The 23,002-nt window shown below is 34.6% G+C and overlaps 1 protein-coding gene and 1 pseudogene across 8 annotated transcripts in view; both read left to right on the forward strand.

Moving 5' to 3' along the window:
- BMPR1B (bone morphogenetic protein receptor type 1B) overlaps positions 1-23,002 on the forward strand; it is a 332,744-nt gene that overhangs the window by 244,018 nt on the left and 65,724 nt on the right. For 2 of the 8 annotated variants that reach the window (XM_039845746.1, XM_039845751.1), the window contains one exon: positions 16,847-16,971. The exons of the other annotated variants lie outside the window; for them this stretch is intronic. The gene's annotated coding sequence lies outside the window, so the exon portion shown is untranslated. The remainder of the gene's footprint in view (positions 1-16,846; positions 16,972-23,002) is intronic. 8 annotated transcript variants of the gene reach the window in all.
- LOC120588480 (uncharacterized) lies at positions 11,991-12,109 on the forward strand (annotated as a pseudogene).

Here is a 23,002-nt window from a genome sequence, read left to right on the forward strand (position 1 = left end):
CTTTCAATGGGCATTTCTGGAGATTTGTTTTTGGCCTGAATTTTATGAATATACACTAAACAGTTTGTTCATAGCATGCACTTTGGTAGCTGTTATGAATATTATTAATCTACCCTAAACCTCTTATAGTGAAAAATGCAATTTCTGTCTTTTTTTTTTTTTTGTTAAACAGACTTAATGACAAACATCTTGCAAATTAGATTTTCATATATTTCATCTCTTTCTTATGCTCAATTTAATCTATCAAAGCCACACACTGTAGAAGACATCTGGTATTGAGCTTAAGCAGCTGGGTTTCATTTGTAAAGGTTTTGAGCAAATTTCAATGCTTGCCAACAATAATATAGCAGTTGGCCAATGTGTTTCCTTTGTGGCAGCTAGGTGCAGTGTGGCAGAAGAGACCTGAATTCAGGATCAGGTGATTTTCTGCCTCTTTCTGGCTTGACTGTGGGACTTGGGCTTTCTGCAGATGTTGCTGTGAGCACTGGCTGAGGGCTTGCAGCGATGATTGTTGAAAAGGAAGCAATCTATGAACAGTGTGCAATCTGCATTCATCCATTTGGAAAATAAGGGGTTTGAAGTTTTCCTCACAGCATGGTTCCACATATTAAAATGCAGCTCCCTATACCTCATTCCAAATTTACTAAACCAGATATTTGAGAGCTGAGCCCAGAAAGCTGCAATTGATTCAGCTACCCACAAGGGATTTGGTACACAATGGATTAGAGTTCATACAGTTAAGTTCATTCTTTACCTACAGACAGAACCTCCAAACCCCCTACCACCTTTCTGACCAAGAGAGGGACCTATTTTATTAATGTGTATTTAAAAGACATTATCAGGAATTTATTTTAAGAGTAAATTACCCACATCCCAGTTTAGATGTTCTTTCTTAAAATATTACATTAGTATGACTGGTAGTTTAATGAAACAATTGTCCTAGCACTATTAAAATATTGCCCCTATTGATGAAGAAAGAATAGTAAGTCTTAATTTACTTGGAACAATCCAAGTATAAACTGAAGGATTTCTGGGAGAGTGAAATAAAAATGACAATCCTGGCGGGGTGGCTCCAAGTGTAGTGTTTAGCACATCTGCTTTGCATGCAGAAGGTCCTGGGTTCATGCACCAGGTGGAGCCACTGACCATAGCCCAGGTGTGCCAGGCCTCCAGAGTGTGCCAGGTGCTCCAGGCCCCGGGTGCACTCTGTGAGCATGTGGGAGGGGACGCCTCGCCTTCAGAGATCCAGTTCTTAAGGGGAAATGGCAACATCCATGGGTCAGGAGTGGAAGTGGGGGGAATTAAAGAAGGGAAAAAAAAAGAAATGACAATCTCCAATTTCCTATCTCTTTCTCTGATATAGTAAGTAATTTCTGTCTCAAATAGTCATTGGACACCTGATAGGCTCCTGGAAATCTTTTCAGTTTAGCTCTGTGAACTCCCTAAGAAAGCTGGATGGACCTCATCCCTGTACCGACCTCCAGTTATATTCAACATGTTCTTCCCAATGAAAATAGTTTGTCTTTGGGGTGTTGTATGCAGTTTGGGGGGACTATCCTAGAAATCAACCAAGTTATGCCACTGCTGGAAAAGTTGTATGCAAGAATTCTCACTACCTTAGTTTAGTATTCTTATTTTGCTGGTTCTGAGCCCAGAAGCGAGTTCTCCAAATAAACACTGTGAGTTCCAGGGCATTATGTGTGGTTGGTGTGAGAATTGCCTCTTTGGAAGTTAATAGGTAGTGATCGTCTGTTGTTAAAATGTCATTAACTGGAAATGTACATTTTACCTTATCTTGTTTTTGGAAATTAGCAGTCAAGATGGTCACTAGAAAGCAGTGTTCCCCCAGGGTCTTGATTTAAAATACACACACACACACACACACACACACACGTGCACGCGCGCGCCTAAACCACTACCCCTTCCCCCAGTTAATGTAGGTAGGCAATACCCTGGAAAATGTAACTTTAAAAGAGGTAAAAGAAGCGGCAATCTAAATGCTTGGGATTGTCTTGTTCCATGATCCATGTCATGCATGGGCTACATCTGCAGCTTTTTAAAGTTTCTGGAGGAAGCTCAGCAATGCAGCTGTCTCTAATGTACTGTGAACCTTGAAAAGGAATTTCCTTTTAAGTAAGAATGGAAGTAGTTCGTGTGTGGGTTGATGGAGCTGGAGGTTTCCTATAACACAAAATAAAGTGCTGTTATGTAAACAAACATCTACACAACCTAAAGTAAACCCGGTAGAAATATATACAGACACATTTCTGTTTGAAAAATACCTAGTTAACTTTAATCATCTACTTCTGCTTTCTCATTTTGACAAGTGAGGAAAATGAGGCACAGTTAGTTGTTAAGTGACTTACCTAAAGACTCACTATTACTTCTGCAACCAGAACTAAAACTTGGGGTTCCAGACTATTAGTTTTTGTTCTTAAAGGAATAACATTTGAACGTGACTTTAGGATTTCTATTTAGGCTGAATGTTTAGAAAGTCAAAACAAAGTCTTTGCTACGTGAACATTTTATTTGAGACAGATTACAAAATCACACACCACTGCCACTACGAATAAGTATTTCAGTGTATGAATAAAGCTCAAAGTGATCATTTCTGCTTTGATTATCCTATTTATTCTAATACCTACTACTTTGTAAAAAGTACTCTACCATGTTTAAGCTGTTCTAATATAGTGCACATGGGAATGCAAGCTATACACAGTTTTTTTCTGAGCCATATTAATTCACCATCTGAGGTGAGGAGAAGATAAAGTTAGGACCACATTTAGTTATTTTCTAAGAAAAAAAAAATTACATCTTGCATTGAAGAATAGAGCATCCTTCTCTTTTTCCTTTTCCCAAGATTTCCTGCAAATGTTAAACTAAAGAGACAACTTGCAAAATATCCTGAGTAGCTTTGACTACAAACAAGAAATGTGATCTACAGCTTTATACTTTGAGAGTGAGTGCTAACACCTCTACAGATTTATATCTTAATGCTAAAATACCAAGGTTATTGTTCCTTTCTATTGTAGGATATCACTTGTACTGGAATACTTTAGATTTACACATTGGATTTTATGATTGGCTGTAGAATTGGATTTTACAGTTGCTGTAGAATGTTTTATAATAATTGATAACTGTCTTTACCAGGTAAAATTTCTGTACTGTTTATCCTTATTTTTCTATTTCTCCTTTGACTATTTCTTCAGTAACTATGAATCCAGACTGTGGTCCCAGGGAAAAAAAATGGAAATAGAGGGGGAAAAGCTAAATAAATAGATAAATACAAGTTAAAATAATATGACTTACAAAGTTTTACTCAACAGATTGGCCAACTAATTAATATCTGAGATTATCAGGGTTTGGCAAGGATCTGGAGACATGGGAACCCTTAACCAGTTAGTTGGAGCATAAATTGTTCAACCATATTGAAGAGCGATATATCATTTATAGATCTAGATGGTAATTATTCAGAAATATTCATAAAGTTAAGCAATAGTTTCTTAGATATGACACCAAAAGCACAAGCAACAACAGAAAAATAAATAAAGTGGATTTCATTAATTAAAAATAAATTTGTGCTTCAGAATACATCGTCAAAAAAGCGAAAAAAGACCCCACAGAATGGGAGAATACGTTTGCAAATCATATATTTGATAATGTACTTGAACTTAGATTATATAAACAACCTTAAAAGTCAATAATCAAAAGCTAAATTAAAAAATGAGCAAGGATCTGGACAGACTTTTCTCCAAAGCATATATACAAATGGCCAATAATCACATGAAAAGATGCTCAACATCATTAGCTGTCAATGAAAATCAAAGCAAAACCACAGTGAGATACTACTTCACCCACTAAGATGGCTGTATTCAAAAAGATACCAAGTGTTGGTGAAAAAAGTGGAGAAATTGGAACCCTCGTACACTACTTATGGGAATATGAAGTGGTGCAGCCAGTTTGTGAAACAGTCTGGCAGTTCCTAAAAATGTTAAACATTCAGTTACTTTATGACCCAGAAATTTCACTACTAGGTATATACCCAAGAGAAAAAAGAATCTTATATTCACAAAAACTTGTACACAAATGTTTATAGCAGCATCATTCATAATAGCGAAAAAAATCATAAAACAACCCCAAAGTCCAAATGAATGGATAATATCTATATGTATAAGAGAATATTATTCAGCAATAAAAAGGAATGAAGTACTGATGCATGCTATAACATAGATAAACTTTGGAAACATTATGCTAAGTGAAAGAAGTCAGATGTAAAGACCACATATTATTCTATTTATATGAAAGGTCCAGAATTGGTAAAACTATACAGTCAGAAAGCAGATTAGTAGCTGTAGGTTGCCTGGGATGGGGTGCCAGGGACAAGAATGGGGAGTGACTGCTAGTGGGCATGGTGCTTATTTTGAGGATGATGAAAACGTAATATTAGATTGTGATATGGTTGTACAACTGTACAATACTAAAAACCATTGAATTGACATGTTAAATTGGTGAATTTTATAGCATGTGAATTATATTTCTCTAAAGCTCCTAAAAATATTCATAGAAATGATAGGAAATTTAGGATAGGGGAAATGAGGAGAAGGGACTGGTATTCATTTGGCTTTATTCTATAATATTTTACTTGTATATTTGTAGAAGTTTCTATAATAAAAGAGATTAACAGAAACAAATACATGCCCACTCCCCTTTTCAGCTAGAAAACATGGGTTTTCCTTAAAATACTGAAAATACTAAATTAGGTCTCCTTCACTGACTATCATTTACTTTTTCTAATATTAATTATAATAATGTTTATCTCTGAAATCAGAATTTTACTGAGGCAGTTTTATTTGCCATTTTATTAGTTGTTTTATGAGAAAAAATTCTTTGAGATTAACAGTTAACATTAGTTCTGGTTAAAATCAGATCATTTTTCTTTTGCTAAAAACTTAGCAGAGTAGTCCACCTGCAATCCTGCTTGCTCCATTAAAAGGAAAAGATATCTTTTTTAGGACAGCTGCTGTAAATAATTCTGAACCCGGGCCTCCTGGGGATCTGTTACTTTGTTTATGAACCTCTATCGTGCACTTTCCCTACACAGATTAAGGTTGCTTTGGGGGCAGAGGGCATGCCTATGGGCCAGGAAGGCTCATTTCTGAATCAGAGGTGCCCATTATTTTTCTCCTTTTTAATGTAGCAGAAAGGCCTTTTCTGTCAAGGGGTCGAGTGGTTGAGAAAGTGCCCACACTGGCGAGTCCCTCTCAGATAGAAGGAACTCATGGTCATAACAAAAACATTTCTTTCCCAAAATATTGTTCCATGCTTCTCCCACTCAGGGCCTTGACCATCATTAGAGCAGGAAAACTATCTCAGGTCCTTGAGATTTGTACATCGGAGTATTAATAACAAGTGATGCTAAGGCTGAGTCAGGGTAAGTTGGACTATAGTTGTGGCAGCATTCAAAAACAGCTGAAATATGGTTGTCCTGCAGAGTACAAGTTAAGTAAAAGTTTCTTTTGCTTTATTTTTAAACTCCAGAGTCTGTAAACATAGGAGTGACTGGAATAGTGTAAGCACAAAGGATGAGAAAATGTACAGAGCCAGAAGTTTGTGGAAATCAGCGCACAACTAGACTGTGACTAGAGAATGATTTTCAAATTGTGGCCCCTGTATCAGCATTGCATCGGAACCTGTTGGAAATATAAATTCTTGGGTCCTAACCCAGATCTACTGAATCAAAAACCTCAAGGGATGGCTCTATAAATCTATGTTTTAAGAAGCTGTCCAGATGATATTGCTGTGCGGCTAAAGTTTGGAACCATTGGACTAAACTGTGTTGTCTGTTCACTGCCGAATGAGTAAACTTGAACTTTATCCCACAGGAAGTGGAAATTCATGGAAGATTTGTGAGCAGAGTTATGGAATGACTAGTGTTTTAGTTAGATAGTGGGATCTTCTACTTTATTTTTCTAGTAAAGGAAAGATAAAAATGCCTCAATATCTAGGGATCTGATTTAATCCATACATTTCAGAAGGATATATTAATTTATAGTTTCTTAAAATTAAATGTGAGATTTTAACAACTTAATAGAAATTTGGAAGTTTCAAACTTAAGTAATTTTTATCACTATAAATTACAGAATAATGTTTTTTCCATATGCCGTTTTATTCTGTAAACTTAAAACATTTTGCAGGTTTAATAGGGTCTAGGTGTACTCTTAAATTCTGCAAATACTGTCCAAATAATTTTGGAAAAAGGCTGAGGGCATTCCCCAGGTCACTTTACTGTGTAATTTTTCCCCAAGTATGTTTTGCATTTTAAATGTTTTCATTCTTCATCTTAATCTTGTTATGTATCAGTAACACGTGATGTGTTGGCATCTTCTGGAATAACACATTTGTTCCAAGTGAAAAGGACTAGGTTCAGAAAATCTAGTCAGCCAAGAAGTTTACCCGACAGAAACCTATATTAAGTCAAAATTAGCATGCTCACATTTTCCATCAGAATTAAAATGGAATGAAGCCAAGAAGGCACTGTGAGAAGTTTGCTGATCTGCCTTACAAGAACAGCATTGAGTAGATACGTTATTTAGTCCTAGACAACAGGTAACATGTTGAAAAAGATCTTTTACCTGTAAATCTGAGATGGGGCTGACTGCACAAAATCCAATTGTGTTATTCCTCTCCTTAAAAGTCACATAAGATATAAGATTCACTAGAAGGATTTTATTTTACTTCCAAATGGTCTTATTTTTATGTTTAAAAGGAAAGTCGGTATTAAAATGCAGTGGCATTTTTACTCTTTAACAACCTAATCCTATAAAATATCCTTGAGCGTATTAGACTTTGATCTTGTCCAAGAGTTAACTAAATTTTGGAAAAAGGCAGCAACCTTTTCTGATGCGAATTTGAAGAATTGAATTTTCATTCTTGTCCTGCTACTAAATACTTCTGTGACTTTGGACATAAAGTCACGTTGGATGAGGTACACTATTGAAATAGTTCATGTTGAAAATTGGTTTGAGGCATGGATATGTAGGGCATGTTTATCTTAAAATAAACATAAAATAAGATAGAAAAACCATTCACTTATCCTTCATTTACCATACTTTTATTACACACTTGCTGTCTTCTAATGTTGCAATACGCCCTGTGGCTTCAAGGAATACGCTCTCTGATCACATTCTGGAGGGCAGACAGACAAATACAAGGAATACTTTGGGAACAGATAGGTGTGTATCTGACTTGAGATATCAACTGAGTTGGCAACTAAAGGCTGATAAGGAGTTATCTGGGCAAAGGAAGGAAGTAAGCAAGTTTCAGATAGAGGGACCAACATGAGCAAAATCCTAGAGAGACCTGAGAGAGAATGGTACGGCCAGAGGATGGCAGAGTTTAGTTTAACTGCAGAATTGGAGGTGAAGAGTAGTGAGTTGCTAATTTGAGGTTGTAAACAGGGAACAGGAGGTGAAAGTGGAAGGAGATACGTATTTTTTCCAATGGATTGCATAGGTCCACGACTGATTTTTTAAGGAGGAAGTGACATAATTGTATTTTCCACTGTCTTTCCTTTCAGTTAATGGCTTTTTCATTCTTGTAGTTGATTAGGATAAAACTCTTGGCATTATCCTTAGTTGTTTTTTTTTTTTTATTTTTTATTTTTATCTCTCACATAGTGCATATGGTCTATTAGAGAATTATACCAACACTGTCTATTGGGCGCCCCTATGCACTACTTCAGAATCCTCTTGGAGCTACCCCTGCTACTCTCACAGCTGCAGCAACCAGTTCTAAGAAGGCTTGCCCCGCTTTGTGAAAGTGAAATTGGATACTGTCTTACCTCTTGGCCTCCTTCCCTGTGGCCTCTTTAATGTAGCACGATGGACTCCGGCAGGAACCATTTTCTATTTGTGCATTACTTGCAAGGGAGGGGCAGATAACTGCCATAGGCCAGACATGACTAGTGGGAAAGGAGGTGAGGGATAAGCACTTCTTTTATCCCCAGGATAAATATACTGAGACTCATGTCATAATATCTATTGGGAGTGAACTAGATAACTCATCCTCACATGGCCATTCTTTTCTTTCCTGTTTTACTGCCCTGGTCATGTACTCCTGCTTCCTGGGATGACATTCTCAAGAAAACTACCTTTATTCAAACAGTTGTGGTAGGCTCTACTTTCCTGGGAAATTAAGGTTATGACAGTACCTTTAAAATATATCTTGAACCTGACTACTTATCATCACCTCCACCAGTACTACCCATATCCAAACCACAATCAGCTTGCTTTAATTACCGCGATCATTTCCTAACTGGCTCTCTGCTTTTATTTTTGCCTTCTCGTCTATTCTTGGCACAGCCACCAGAGTAAAAGTTCCAACAAGGCCCTCTAGGATCTGTCCCCTTTCTTCTCTGACCTCACTTGCTACTGTGATTCTTTTTGCTGGACAAGCTGGCACTTTTATCCCCCTTGAAGACAGCAGGCACACTTCTACCTCAGGGCTTATGCTTGCTTTTTCTTCTGAAGCAGTCTTTCACTTCATAGCTCTCTCTTCACCGTTCGTTTTCAAAAATAACTTCTGCACTGAGGAAATCCTTACCATCTTCTTTAAAATAACAACCATTTCCAACATATTCTGTCCCACTTCCCTGCTTTATTTCTCTCCATAGCACTTACCAGAGTTAATGTGCTTATTTATTTATTTATTTATTTATTTATTTATTTATTTATTTGTGCTTACTATCTCTTTTCCTCCAATAACTGTAAGCTTTTTCAGGGCAGGGGATTGTGCCTATTTTTTTTTTTCCCACTGTTACATTCTTGGGCCTAGAACAGAGCCTGGTACCTGGTAGGTGCCCAATAAATAATTGCTAAGTTAAGCAAGTGAATGAATATATATTTTAGAAAATGTAATTCTGCACATATAATATTGTAAAGATGATTTAAAGGAAAGTAGGGCCAGAGAGCAGAGATCAGGAGCCTATTGCAGGCAACGAAAAATGATGAGGGCCATGTTGAGCATCTTTTAACAGCATCAAAGGAAAGTTGAGGAAGGATTACAGAAACATTTAGAAGATTAACATGTTTGTGCTGTTGATGGATTGGGTATTTTGGATATGAGAGAGACGTCTAGGAAGATTCTCAGGTTTCTCTCCGTGGCAGATGGGTAGATGGTGGTTATGTTCATCAGAGAGATACTGAAGGAAGAGCAGATTTAGAAAGGAAAGGAATAGGTGGAAAAGCTTCAGGGAAGAAGAAGGAGAACTTCAGATTTAAATATGTTGAGTTTTCTGTATCAGCAAGACCTCTTAGCCTGAAATGATAGATACCCAGTAATCATTTAAATGTATAGGACTAAAGCTTTTAGAAAAGGGTAGTTGGAGATTAACTAGAGCCTGGTAAGGTAGTTGTGCCTCGATGTAGGCCAGTGACCTGACAACAATGAAACAAGGAAAAGCCAGATAATATTCTGTGTTCTTATATGAGCATAGGAAATCTTAATTGTTGTTACTATTTCTTTCCTAGACTATTTTTTTTCTTAAGTTAGGAAGAGAGAACTGAAAAAGAGAAAGGAAGAAAAAATCTCCTTGATTCATTATTGCTAGTACATTTTGAAAGAAAGAAAAGGCATATATCTTAGGATAAAGTATCTGAGTACCTCTAGAGTGCAAAGAATTTACCTTTAGCTTGTTCTGGATAGCCTCAAACTCTATATTTTACTTTCATAGCCATCTTCTTTTATTGAAAATATGTTGAAGTACTTTTTTCCCCCCTTTAGTCACTAGAAATGAGTAAGTTCTTTAGTAAAACGTCTAGAATTCATGAAATGAAAAATGTCTAAATGTTTCAAGTAAGATTTCTAGCATATATGTATCTGCTTAGTAATATAAATTTTAAGTGCTTGTGTTCTTCACCAACATATTTTTCATGTATTTTGAAGCTTAGATTTTTGCCAATAGCTTTCATAGCTCTGGTGATTTTTTATTACCTTATTTAGTAAAGGAGAGTTGAGCATCTTGAACTGGTCTTCAACCTAGAATCTTATTAAGCAATTTGATTTCTCAAGAGGGAAATACTGTTGGAAAAGATTACTATATACAGATTTCTGGGCCAATAGAGGATAGTAATGGGAAAGACACCACACAAGGAATTTTATAGAAACAAAAACAAAATCATTCTGTCAGATCTGTGATTATCTTGCAGTTGCTGAGTGCACCTTAGCTTAAGGTGAAATCTTTGACTTGCTATTTGAATTTAATCCTTGCTATTTATTCTCACGTTGACACTTTGCATTGCCTTAATAATATGTTGTTGATCTCATAGTCATGGCTTACATTGGATACTCACTAGTGCACAGATGCATTTGGGGCTATACTGCTTGAATTGCTATCAATAAAGCATGGACTCTGAATACATACTTGAGATCTAAAGTAGATTGCTGACAGTGAAATTATAGTTCTTTATTACGTGGAAGAAATTCTGAGAACCACAATTCAAGGGCCCAAGGTAATTCAGATTTAATTACAAGAACCTTTTATATTTACTTAAAGGAAGCATCGTTGTTTAAAGAAACTATGAATAACTGTACTAGGGTTCTCCATAGAAATAGAACCAGTAAGAGACATATATATTAAAATTATATTATAATTTAATATATATTGAACTTTAAACATATATTTATTATAAGTAAAAGGATCACATGATTGTGGAGGCTGACATGTCCCCAGATCTGCAGTCTGCAAGTTGGAGAACAAGAAAAGCTGATGATGTAGTTCCAATTTGATAGCAGGCAGACAGGAGATCCAGGAAGAGCTGATGTTTCAGTTTGAGTTCAAAGGCAAGGAAAAAACCTCTATGTCCCAGCTTGAAGGCAGTCAGAAAGGAGAAATTCCCTCTTATTTAGGAGAAGTTCAGCCATTTTGTTCTATTCAGGCCTTCAGCTGATCAGATGAGGTCCATCCACATTAGAGAGGGTAATCTGCTTTCTACAGTCTGTCAGTGTTAACGTTAAACTCATCCAAAACAACTGCACAGAAATACCAGAATGTCGTTTGACCAAATGTCTGGGCCTCCTGTAACCCAATCAAGTTAGCACGTACAATTAATAATCACAATAACTATTTTAAATCTGTTCAAATTCATTTAACCAATAAGCATCTTAGGTATAGCTCTTTGGATTCAGGAGTGGGTAAGATATTTTGAATACCTAAAGAAGTAGAAGACAAATGTAAGATAACCCTTAATAGACCAAAATAAAGTAATATGAAATCAAGAAAAAATAGTTTTTTTTTTTTTTTATGTTTACATTCTTAGCTAAGACATTTTTCATGTATATTGAAGCTAACTACATAGGACTAAAATTGGTTTTTTATTCTGAACTTTAAATTATTGAACAGACATTAAGAAAACCATATACTTGATTTTTCTTATTCATTCCTTTTTTTTTTCCTTATCATATATTCATCTGGAAGTTGGTAGCATAATCATAATGAACTAATAAAAGCTTAGTCTGTTAAATAATTATTATATCTAGAGGATACCACCAAAATAAAATTTCTTCAGCATTTTCGGCCCCTGAGTTGCATTATTCTATTCCTGTATCATATTTGTGGCCCACTTTGTGCCATGTGTTTCTGAATTTGGGCAGTATAAAATGTTTCAATATTTATTGGACATGGTAGGTGAACAGTTTTAATCTTTTTTATTTGAAAAAGCATGAGTGTCCTTATAATTATTTAGCCACAAAGTGTAACTTATTATTTAAAAAAATTTTTAAATTATAATTGACATAAATATTATGTTAGTTTCATGTATACAACATAATGATTAGACATTTATATAACTCATGAAATGATCACCACGATTAGACAAGTAACCATTGATACCAAACATAAAAGTGTAGCTTATTAAATAGTCATTAAAAATGTGTCCCCTCGCTCCACCCCACCTGTACCCAGTCTCATCCAAGCTTTAAGAAGTAAAAAATATGTCTATGGCCATGCCACTCTGAACAAACCTGATCCTGTCTGATCTTGGAAGCTAAGCAGGGTTAGGCCTGGTTAGTATTTTGATGGGAGACCACCCAGGAAGACCAGGTGCTGTAGGCGTAAAAAGAAAAAAAAAAAAAAAGTGAAAAATACAAAGCAATTGGGGAAACAATTTTAATAATTTGGTAAGTGTATTTGGATTAATTTTAGACATTTTGGAGTCAAATACAAAAACAAAAATTATCTTTTAATTTAAAAACATTTAAACAATTTAAGAATTCTAAATTTGGCCCATATTGGAAATTATAGAACTAGGGGCTCCATTAAATAAGCATAGTCATTGTCTTAATATTTATGTCTTAATTTCTCCAAATTTAACCGATATATCTCTTATTTCTGGTTACGTGATGATGACAAGGTTGCTACTTTCAAAATACAATGACTATGAAAGTAACTTTATAAAATATATATTTATCTCTCTTGATTGAGAAAACCAAACTTGTAAGACAAAAGGGGAAAAAAATCATTACTGTACATCTGGAAGTAGCAAACATATTTTTCCCTCTTTTATAGGTACCCTTCTCAGCCTCATTCAGTGAATCAGATGTGGTGGTTTTTCGAGAGATTTGTTCTCAGTGAGTTAATATTTGACTTGCCAAGCCGTTTGCATTTCCTAGACTGACCTTGAAGACACTGGCATTGCCATGATATCTTGTGAGCATCTCCCTCCTTTGGACAAGTAGGAAATATTTGAGGCTCTAACTTTATCGAGTGAAGCTTATCCACATGATAACAGTCCCTGACTTCTGTGTGGTACTGATGTAAAACACCACACTTTGGTGAATGCTTTCTTTGAAGACTCAAATCCAGTGTGAAAACCTTTTTTAATGAAAAAAGTTTGTGGCACTTTCATAATAGCTGGGCTTACCCTGTTGATTTAAATCAAAATCATTTCCTCCCAACATCATAACCATTTTTACTGTTCAGTGGTGCAGAAGGCATCATAAAGAGCTGGTGAAATGTTTTGGATCATTCAGAATTGGGTGAGAGATAAAAAAATGAAAATATCTCCGAAAGAGGTAATATTGTGGAGAACTTCTTATGAAGGCAAAAATAAAAGTATCTCTACACTAAGAATTATCTTAAATGTTCTAATGATGTGAACCATTCAGATAAACATCTAATACAAAACCAGATGTGTACAATCCTGCTGAGTCTTTCTTCATGCCTACTCCACACTGGAGTCTTAGCTGTTTTCTCTTTCAGATTTCAGGGAAAGGAAACACAACTCCTCTTAATGTTTAATGAATGTTTATGAAGTCCTTTGACAATTAAGGACTCATTAAAATTCACTTCAAAAGAAAAGAGATAAAAACTCTTTTAAGACCAAAGCAGAATGCGGTGGCAAGTAGAAAATCACATCTTTTTTATTTTATTTTATTTTTTTATTGTTGTGAGTTGTCCAGTCAGAAACACTGCAAAAGAATTAAGATTCTTTTAAAAATGATTGTGGTAGTAGTTAGAATATAATAGACAAATTTTATGATCACAAAGTGACTTTAACTTTGCATTGACTATTATCTTTGGTGTTTTTTTCTGAAGATACTAGGAAATCCTGCTTTTACATGTATGGCATATCACAGTGGCTTTGGAGTCAGACTTCTTGTGTTTAAATCTCAGTTTCAAGTTTTTCTAGATCTATGACCTTGAGCTAGTTCTCATTGCCTCAGTTTCTGTATTGTAATATGGGCAAAATAATACTACATGACTCATAAGCTTGTTGGAAGAAGCAACTGAGTTAATACATGAAAAACACTTAGAATTAGTGCCTGGTGCACTGATTTTCTCTGCTTTGAGCATCTTTCTTTTCAATTTATACTTTGTTTGGCCCATATTAGGGCCCTTTGGAAAGGTCTGTATTTTCCCCTGGCTAAGATGGTGCAAAGGAATAGTTAATGAATCCTCACTTCTGATGGGTAGCATTTTAGCTTCATTTTTCATTTCAGTTTTTCTCCATTCCTTCTTCCCAGTACAACAGGGCTCTGTGTCCTGCCACTTCCAGCTACCTTGGACTACAGCTGTTCTCTTCATCCAGATATGACACGCAGGATATAGGAATGCCTACATATATATTCAGTTACTTTCAAAAGCACGGTCTTTATGAATGAGGAATTGCTAAAGTTCAACAAGGTATTTTGAAGCTAGAATAGTTATATCATTTTTGCTGTTACTCCATGTAAATAATTTATATTTAATAATGGATATAAAGAAATATCTGGACATGAAATCAGATAATAGCCTAGAAAGTTATTATAATGCTCATCATTATTTTAAATATGAAATAGAAGTATGTATTGGGATGAGCAGAGAAGTAATAAAGCATCCATCCACCTATTTATCTTTCTATGAGGCTGAACGTTAGCAGAAGTAAGTACTGACCTGGAAACCAAAAATTTGAAGTTCTATTGATAAATATATTCCTCTCAAGAACATCCTATTTATTCTTAAGTAATTTACTATCCTAGTTTACACGCTGTGGGTCATAAGATTAAATTTGTCTTTGTAAAGTGCTGAGTTGTTGTTATTTAACTCAAACCTTATCTTTCAGAAAAGCCTCATAAATATAATAATAATTAGTCATAGTTTCCACTGGATTTTTTACTGCTTTCACCATGTGCCCTTCCCAGTCTGTATGCAAGGTGTTAGATCAGTTTCACAGTAACTGAGTAAACTTTCACTCCTAATAATTAGTTTTTATGGAAAAAGTGATTGCTATATTTATAATTTTTGAGAAGATGATAGTGAATCTGCTAAGATTTATTCTTCAGTTTTTCAGGTGCATCACAGGGAGACTTTATTTTCACTTGCTATATGCACATGATTCAGTATTAGTAATGACTTTGATATTAGAACATAATCCTTTTACCATTCAGTTGCTGGTGTGGACTTGGATGTTTACTCCTAGTTTTGATGGTTGTTAAATCTGTCTTTATGATTCTTAGCCATCTAGTCCTTATTTTGGAGTGGAAACACTTTAGTTTAGAGAACATACTATTTCTACATTTTCCAAGTAGGTACTCAACACACTGATCAGTCTGCTTCTTAGTATTTGCTGTAGGAAGATTTCTGTCTCCAGCTCAGTGTGGTCTATAACTTCCTTCCCCCATACAGCCACTATCACAACCCAAAGTCCATTTCCTTTCTAGTTGTAGATGCCAAGAGCTAAAGCATCAAAGTTGTTAAATTGTCTAAGAAAGAAGAGAAGGAGCTCCAGATGTTGAACTATGAGTGTCCTGTAACTGTAAAACAGGCTTAATTTTTTGTGTGTATAAATGGCGGAATGTTCAGAAAGAAAGCCAAAAGCATTCCAAAATTGTGTGCAGAAATGGAAATATTCAGTGAATAAGCTTATCTCTTCCCAAGAGTCCTACCTTGATTTACAGCCTTCATTTCACTATATATGTAGGAAAATTTCAGGATGAACTGATGCTTTGCTTGGAGGCATGAGCTTATTTTGAGCTCTACAGGAATCCATTCTTATTTTATTAGTATTACACACTAGAAAGGTCTTATGCTGTAGTTGGCTTGTCTTTTAGCCCATTATGAGAATGAATGTCTTTTCTTATATAAAACTACTTTAAAAAGTTATAATATAGTTTTTATTAAATTTGTTTTTATACTCAAAACTTAATTATCTTTCCTTCAAAAATTTGCAAAGGCTAAAATCAGAGTTAGACGCATATGTGAGCCAGTTAACATCAAACAATAAAATTCTTTAGTCACAAATTTCAGCTAATAATATATCAATTTTTCCCATTTCTGAGGGGGCAAATACTGTTTAAGGTACTATTCTAAGCATTTTACATATATGAATGAATAAATACTGTTGTTATTCTCATTTCACAGATGAGTAAATTTGAGGTTCACGGAGGCGAAGTAAATAGTCTGAGGTTAGACAGCTAATTATTCAAATTAAGAATCATCTGGGTGACTCATATATAAATAAACTATACTGTTTGCAATAAGAGGGTGATAGTTGATAGGCAAGAATATATATGTGCAATTAACTGCTGTTCAAGGTAGAATAACATATATAACATGGTAAAATTCCATAGAAACATCGACAAAGATGCATGTATTTCTGATTGAGAAATGTATAACATACATGGTGAAGGAGATGCAGGCTGTTATAGACTGAAAAAATATTATGAGCAAAGGCATGGGGATATAGACAGCATATAAGAATAAGATATGGACAGGGAGAAGACCATGGTAGGAGATAAAATTAGAAAGATAGGTAAGGTCAATTAATGAAGAAACCTGAATGCCTTCCTAAGAATTTCAGAACCACTAGAGCTTTTTGTTTATTTTGCTTTAGCTTTTTGGTTTTACAAGTTCATGCATGTGTGTTGTTATTTTTAGAAGGCAGCAGTGCAAATAATGGATTATAGAAGTGGGAGGGAGATCAGAGAGTAGTACAATGGTACTGATTAGGGACAAGGATAAAGGGGATAGAAACGAGGGGCTCCAGCCATTGGCTTGTATTTTGCCGTAAGGGAATACAGAAGATTTAGGAAAACCTATCCTTGTTACTGGCGGAGAAGAAATCAAAGCTACACACACCTGCTGATGGTGACATCACCATCATCATTGAGCGATTTGGTTAAAGCAGTTTGTGGAGTAGTGAAAATCTCAGGTCAGCATTATAACCTTATATATCTGAGCCTTGGTCATTATAAAAATACCTACATTGCCTGGGTCTGGTAAGAATTAAATGAAAGTATACGAAAACTCTTAAAATTATTTTACCTGTCGTAAGTACTCAGTAAATAGTAGTTTTCTTTCTTTTATTCGTAGATCGTTTCATCAGTAGTTATTTACTTGCCTGAAACATACACAGCTACTGCGATAACCTTTGTAAAGGGTTGGTTGACAAGCTGCTTTCTACACACAAGTTTTAGGTTGTCTTCTTACATTTTCAGGTGAGCATCCATACTACCTATATATTCTCTTAATTCTCTTCTGATTAAAAATAGGACATTAGAGTTCAGTGAAGTTATATAACTAGCTTTACATCATTATATATCAGTAAAAGATCTGAGGTAAATGATTAAATGCAACCAGTTATAAAACTTCATTTATACTTTATATGGATGTTATAGAATGTATATATGTATAATCTTTGAATCTGTTTAACAAACACACATATGTTCATGTCAGTGTCTTGCAAAGTATAAGAAGCTATGAAGATATACAATATTGTTAGAAAGTGGTAGCTAATACTACCTAGCAGTTGGTAATAACTTGCAAAGTGAATTGAATATGGCATACAAGGCGTGATATTTTTAAGATATACTTATATAAAGTGCTCTTAAGGCAAAGTTGATATGACATACGAAATAGCCCTAAATATGAGTAAGCAATATTGGTGATGCATTATGTTCTATCCTGTTTTCTTTGAGCACCACCACATTTATTTATCAGCGCTGGCAGAAACTGTGATAATGGAATTTCCACATGTCTTTTCTTCCTAATAGTAAAATCATTTTATAAAACAAATTAGAAAGTGGCTAAAATTGACTAAAAATTGGAAATATGAATTTGTACCAACAGGTGTCACCAGTATAAATACCAGTAGGTCATTTATCACACTCTAGAAAATAGACTTGTGTATATATGTTTTTTAACTGGTATATATCTTTAAATTAAAATCTGGGTTCTGGTAGTGACTTTATACTTTATGTAACATGAGTGAAAGGTGTATCCTTTTCTGTGTTACAAACCTCACAATCTTTACTGTCAAGTTTTAAGCCATAGAGTTCTGAAAAATGAAAGAACTAACGTTCATTGGGCATTTACTCTATCACGATCTCTGGGCACTGTGCTAAGCGCTGTTTTTTTGGACTTCATTTAATCTTAGCAACAACCATGTGAGAAGTAGACATTATTACTCCTATTTTTAAGATGGAGAAATGATGATCTAAAAAAACCGATGAATTTGCCCAAAGGCACACAGATAATTAGCCAAGCTGGGTACAATCTCCAGCCCTGTACATTCTTCTATGAATGCTGTTCAGGCAACATTGGCATTAAAGACGATATTCAGACCTTCCTTTCATGCCTGTGTTCCAGTGTTCCACTCTTTATTAACTGAAAATATAATTTAATTGAATTGGCTAGGTCAAAGTCTTTCTTAAATTTAAAAATTATATGGCTTCAGGAGGGTGGGAGGCAGAAGGGGTGTCAGAAAAATTCAGTTGCATTTTTGCATTGAGTTAGAGAAAAGCTTGTCTCAATATGGGTAACCTTTCAATGTTCGGATATGAAAAATAAAAAACAAAAGAAAGAAAAAAATATTGCCTTTGATTTACAACCGAAAATCAAAAAAACAAATAGAAGTCAATCAGGACTGATTAGTGCTGTATTTGACAAACTCTTTTTTTTTTTAATTATTTTCTGAGAACGTGAACTTTCTGTGTCTGTTTGTTTTACTTTCATAGTAATGGAATCATTTTTTTTTCTCAAATATTTGTCAACATTTCATAACTGGTGGTATATAAGTGGCACAAGCTTAATTAAGGTCCTGTACCTCAATTGTATCATTAAAAGACCAATTAAAAACAAATTTACATTAATAATTGCTTTTACATGTATTTGGCACACATAATACTTTTGTGAGCAATCTAGTGTTTCTGAGAATCTCTCTTTAAATCTCAAAAGTGTTCAATAATTACATACATTTCCTTCATTTTTTTCTTTTAAATATTCTTTTATTTTCATTCCCTTTTATTCCACCATCATAAAATTTCTTAACTTATCTTTAAAAATATACAAAATTTATATCTCTGATTCTAATGACCACTAGTCAGTCATCTAATGTGGCAGTTCTCAAAGTATGATTTGCAAGCATAATAACAATAAGGTATATTATTAATGTTTACACTGAGAGTACAAAAGAAATAGTAGGTAGAACTGCTGGTGGAAACAGCACAAATCAAAACAGCAGCAAATTGTATTTATATTCTTCACTGCCATGTACTCACAGTAAAAGATAACCAACCAAACACCAAAAAAAAAAAAAAGCAAGCTTTATTTAATAATATCCTGCATGAAACAGTAAAAATTATTAATTTTATTAAATACCAACCTTCGAGTAAATGTCTTTTTAATATTATGTGTGACAAAATGTGAAACATACATAATGAAATTCTTCACCATAATGAAGATTAATGGTTACCTTGACACGTTTCTCATAAAACACAATTTTTACTAGAGATAATGACTGATTGACAAACTATGATTATTCAGATGTGAGTATTGGCAGACATATTCTCAAAAATGAACAAAGCAAGCATGTCATTAAAAAGAAAAACAACTGACAGTATTTATTGCTAATAGTAAAACTCAAACTTTAAACAAAAAATAAAATTTTGGGAAGTTCGTATCCACAGAACTTACTTGTATAGCTGAGTGATCCAAGATTTTTTTTCCAAGTGATTGGTGCCCATTGTTTTATAATCACACATGTGTGAAAAATCCATTCGAAGTACATGATAGACGGTAGATTTTAATTTATCAGAAAATGAAATTTTCATTTATAGGGTTTCAGATTCTACATTGTAGCTAACTTTTAAGAGACTCCTATTTTTCTAGTTCTTGTGTAGTATCAAAATAACCACTATTATACGAAAAGACTATTAACATATTCCTCCTTTTCCAACTACATATCTATGACCATATAGTCTTCATATATGCCAACCACAGCAACATACTACAGTAGATTTAATGCAGATATTCAATTTCTTTTATTAAGTTAGACATTAGATTTGTAAAATGTAAAACAGTGCCACTTTCTTGTTCATTACTACATTTAAATGAATTATACATATTTAAAAACAGTTCAGTTTTAATTTCTAATATGGTAAGTAGTAGTTTTAATAACTATCATACACACAAAGAAAAAATTTGGCATCCTCAATAATTTTTAATAATGAAAAGTGTCCTGCAAACAAAACATTTGAGAACTGCTGTCTAGAAGAGTCATTGTCATCTTTTAAAAGAGACTTTTAAAAGTCACAGAGACTAGAGCTTGCATACTGTCTTTGCTTGTTGCTCATTTGTTTGTCCTCAGGCAAATCACCTTTCCCAGACCTAGTACCCTAATCTATAAAATGAGTATTTTGAGGACTATGTTATATGAGATTTATATACACAGAATAGGAGATAAACAATTACATCTTACTTAATCCTCTCAAAAACTGCTTGAAGTGTGAGTACTATTACGATAAAGTGTTTGAGACTAAAGGAAAAACACAAAACAAATGAGAAAGAAGACCGAAAGTCTTCCATAACTTTCTCATTACTTCTATTGGAAACAAAATTACTAGAAAATTTTTTTCAGGCCTTAGGAACTCAGTACTTATTAGAAATTTAGCTGAAGCTGAAGTGATTTGAAAAGGGGGTTTGGGGAGACATAGTACTGTAATAAAAAAGCGAAAGGAACTAGAAGTGTTTGAAACAGGAAAATTTATATGACAGCCAGGATCAGATAACCCATCTTCTCAGAGCAAGCTAATAAGATTTCAGGATAACACTATTTTTTGGTGATTTCTAAAGAGGAGGGCATAGTACTATACTATGTATGCTGATGCTTCCTCTCCACCCACATCCTGATACCTTATGGAGGATGGAATTAAAATTTTGGTACCACCAATCTATGCTGTTTATTCTGTTTGTTTCTTTATAATTTGTTCCCATTTTACTATTACTAAGAAGAATTAAAAACATAATCGATAGAGTTAATATGCTATCAGAGTAAAATCCAACTTTTATTTAATAATAGTTTGTGTAAATAATAAGCTCAAGAGAAATGAAAGTTATTTCCAGACTACTCTAATATATTAGCTTAATTTTGGAAATTCATAGCTGCTATTCATTTTTGGCTTTTTTCTTTTTTCTTTTTTTCTTTCTGATGGTCTCTTTTCAGTCTATTCAAATCTCTTTCCTAGTAAACTCATTAATGCAACTCACAAGAATAAATAACTTTATATGTGTGTAATATTCCATGAATATGTAAATGTAGATGTCGACTTTAAAATCTGTCTGAAATTATGTGGGTTGACATCAGGAACATCCATATATACATCTGTATCTAATATATAAAGATATATGTACTTAGTTGTGAATGATTTCCTGTGTTTGTAGCCAGGCAGACTTGGATTTATTTTATTCCTCCTGTCTATGACTAGTTATGATCTTAGGCAATGGGAGGTTAGATGTCCTTTTCCCAAATTCTTTATTAAGTAAGGAAAGTAGTTGGAAGTAGTTAGAGGTATAACATGTTACAGTGTTTTGGAATGTTTTGGTTACCAGAGCAGCCACTACTTTCTGCACGCTATTCCTTTCTTTAGAAATATCCATTATCACTCTCTTTGTTACCCATCCAGGGGATGTGGTCATGGGAAAAGCAGTCACTGTGTGACACTACTATATTATGGTGTTGACTCAAGGTCATTTCCTTCACACTAAATTTCTAATCTGGACAGGTATGTTTGGCTGAGTCTTTTCTAGTGAGCTAATTCATTCACTGGTATTCCTTCTGCAAACATATCCAAGGAACTTATGTTTACTGCCTAAGCCTTATATGGTAAATCATCACTGTGCTGGTTTTCCAAACAAAACATTCTGGACATTCTGGAGATTTCCAAGTCAGTAGCATGGCTAAGGCTAGAAATTGTGATTCCTACACCTGTTTGGAGTCTAGTTATCCTGTTACACGTGTGACTTGGCCCATTGTAAATGTCGGTGCTTGGTTACATGTTTTGTATATGTTACTACATTCTTTTAAATTTTTTTTTAAGTTACTACATTTTGATATAAAGGCAGAAGGGTAAGCATCTCAGGTTTTCCTTTCAGGGTTCTTTAGCTCTTTCTTCCCAATACACTCATTTTCTCTTTGTTCTAAAACCCTTCTTCAGGTGGGCTGATCTAGGCTGGGAAAAATACTCATTGTTCATAACCCAGGAAGGAATGTATGAGGCAAACCATCCTCTGTGAGAGAAACTGGTCCTGGGTGTGTGAGAAGAGATGAGATCCAGCAGACAAACGGCAGGGGAGCTCCCCTGAGATGACAAGCAAGACTAAAAAGTTCACAGTTAGGAGGTGTATGTTGAGTGCAGGGGGGCAAACCAGGACATTCTACACCTGATATTTCCTGTCTTCGCAGTGGGAGTGGGAGGGAAGAAGGGAGACATTTGGATCTTCAGGAATATTGAGGTTTTTGAGAAGCAAATGGGGATTAGGAGACATCAAATGAAGAAGGAAGGCAGAGAAGGATCTCAGATAAAAAAAAATGTACTCTTCACATATACTCGAGAAGAGAGAGGCTCTGCCCCTGTGTTCCCCATGCATGTGGAATATTGGCAGTGAAACCTCTGGATTTGCTGCTTACTGAGAAGAAAAGCAAAGCTGGGAAACTTGACATGTGTAGATATGAAATATATAAGTAAATTTATCAGCCAATACAGATTTTACGCTCAGTGCATCCTACTCTGAGAATTAGCTGTTGTTTGAGGACATGAGCATTCAGGCACTGGGTGATAGACTGAAAAGAAAAAGGAAAAATGTTTTATAAGTTTCAGGGTTTTTTTTATCATTAGCTGTTGTGGGGGGGTTTATTCAGTGGCAAGACTTTTTGAGGTATGGAAAATACCAGGAACATTTGATAAGAAGAGACAGGTTCTGTGGAAATAATTTGTTAGTCGTGCAACCTCATTGTGGGCATATTTGTGGGGTGTGTGCATGTGTGAAAAGGAAGGATTATATAAATAAGAAATCTTTTGAATGAATGATAATATGATCGATAGTGAATTTTTAAAGTCTAAATTAATATGATTATTCTGGATCATTAATAAGCATAATAAGAAATCTGTGACTATTAGGTAATTTTACTGGTAGGCAGAATTCTTATAATCTTCATTGGAAACCTAGTCATTTAATAGCAAGACTTTCCTT

The sequence above is a fragment of the Pteropus medius genome, unplaced genomic scaffold (genome assembly GCF_902729225.1).
Source record: "Pteropus medius unplaced genomic scaffold, Ma_sr-lr_union100, whole genome shotgun sequence".
In the NCBI taxonomy this organism is placed as follows: Eukaryota; Metazoa; Chordata; class Mammalia; order Chiroptera; family Pteropodidae; genus Pteropus; species Pteropus medius.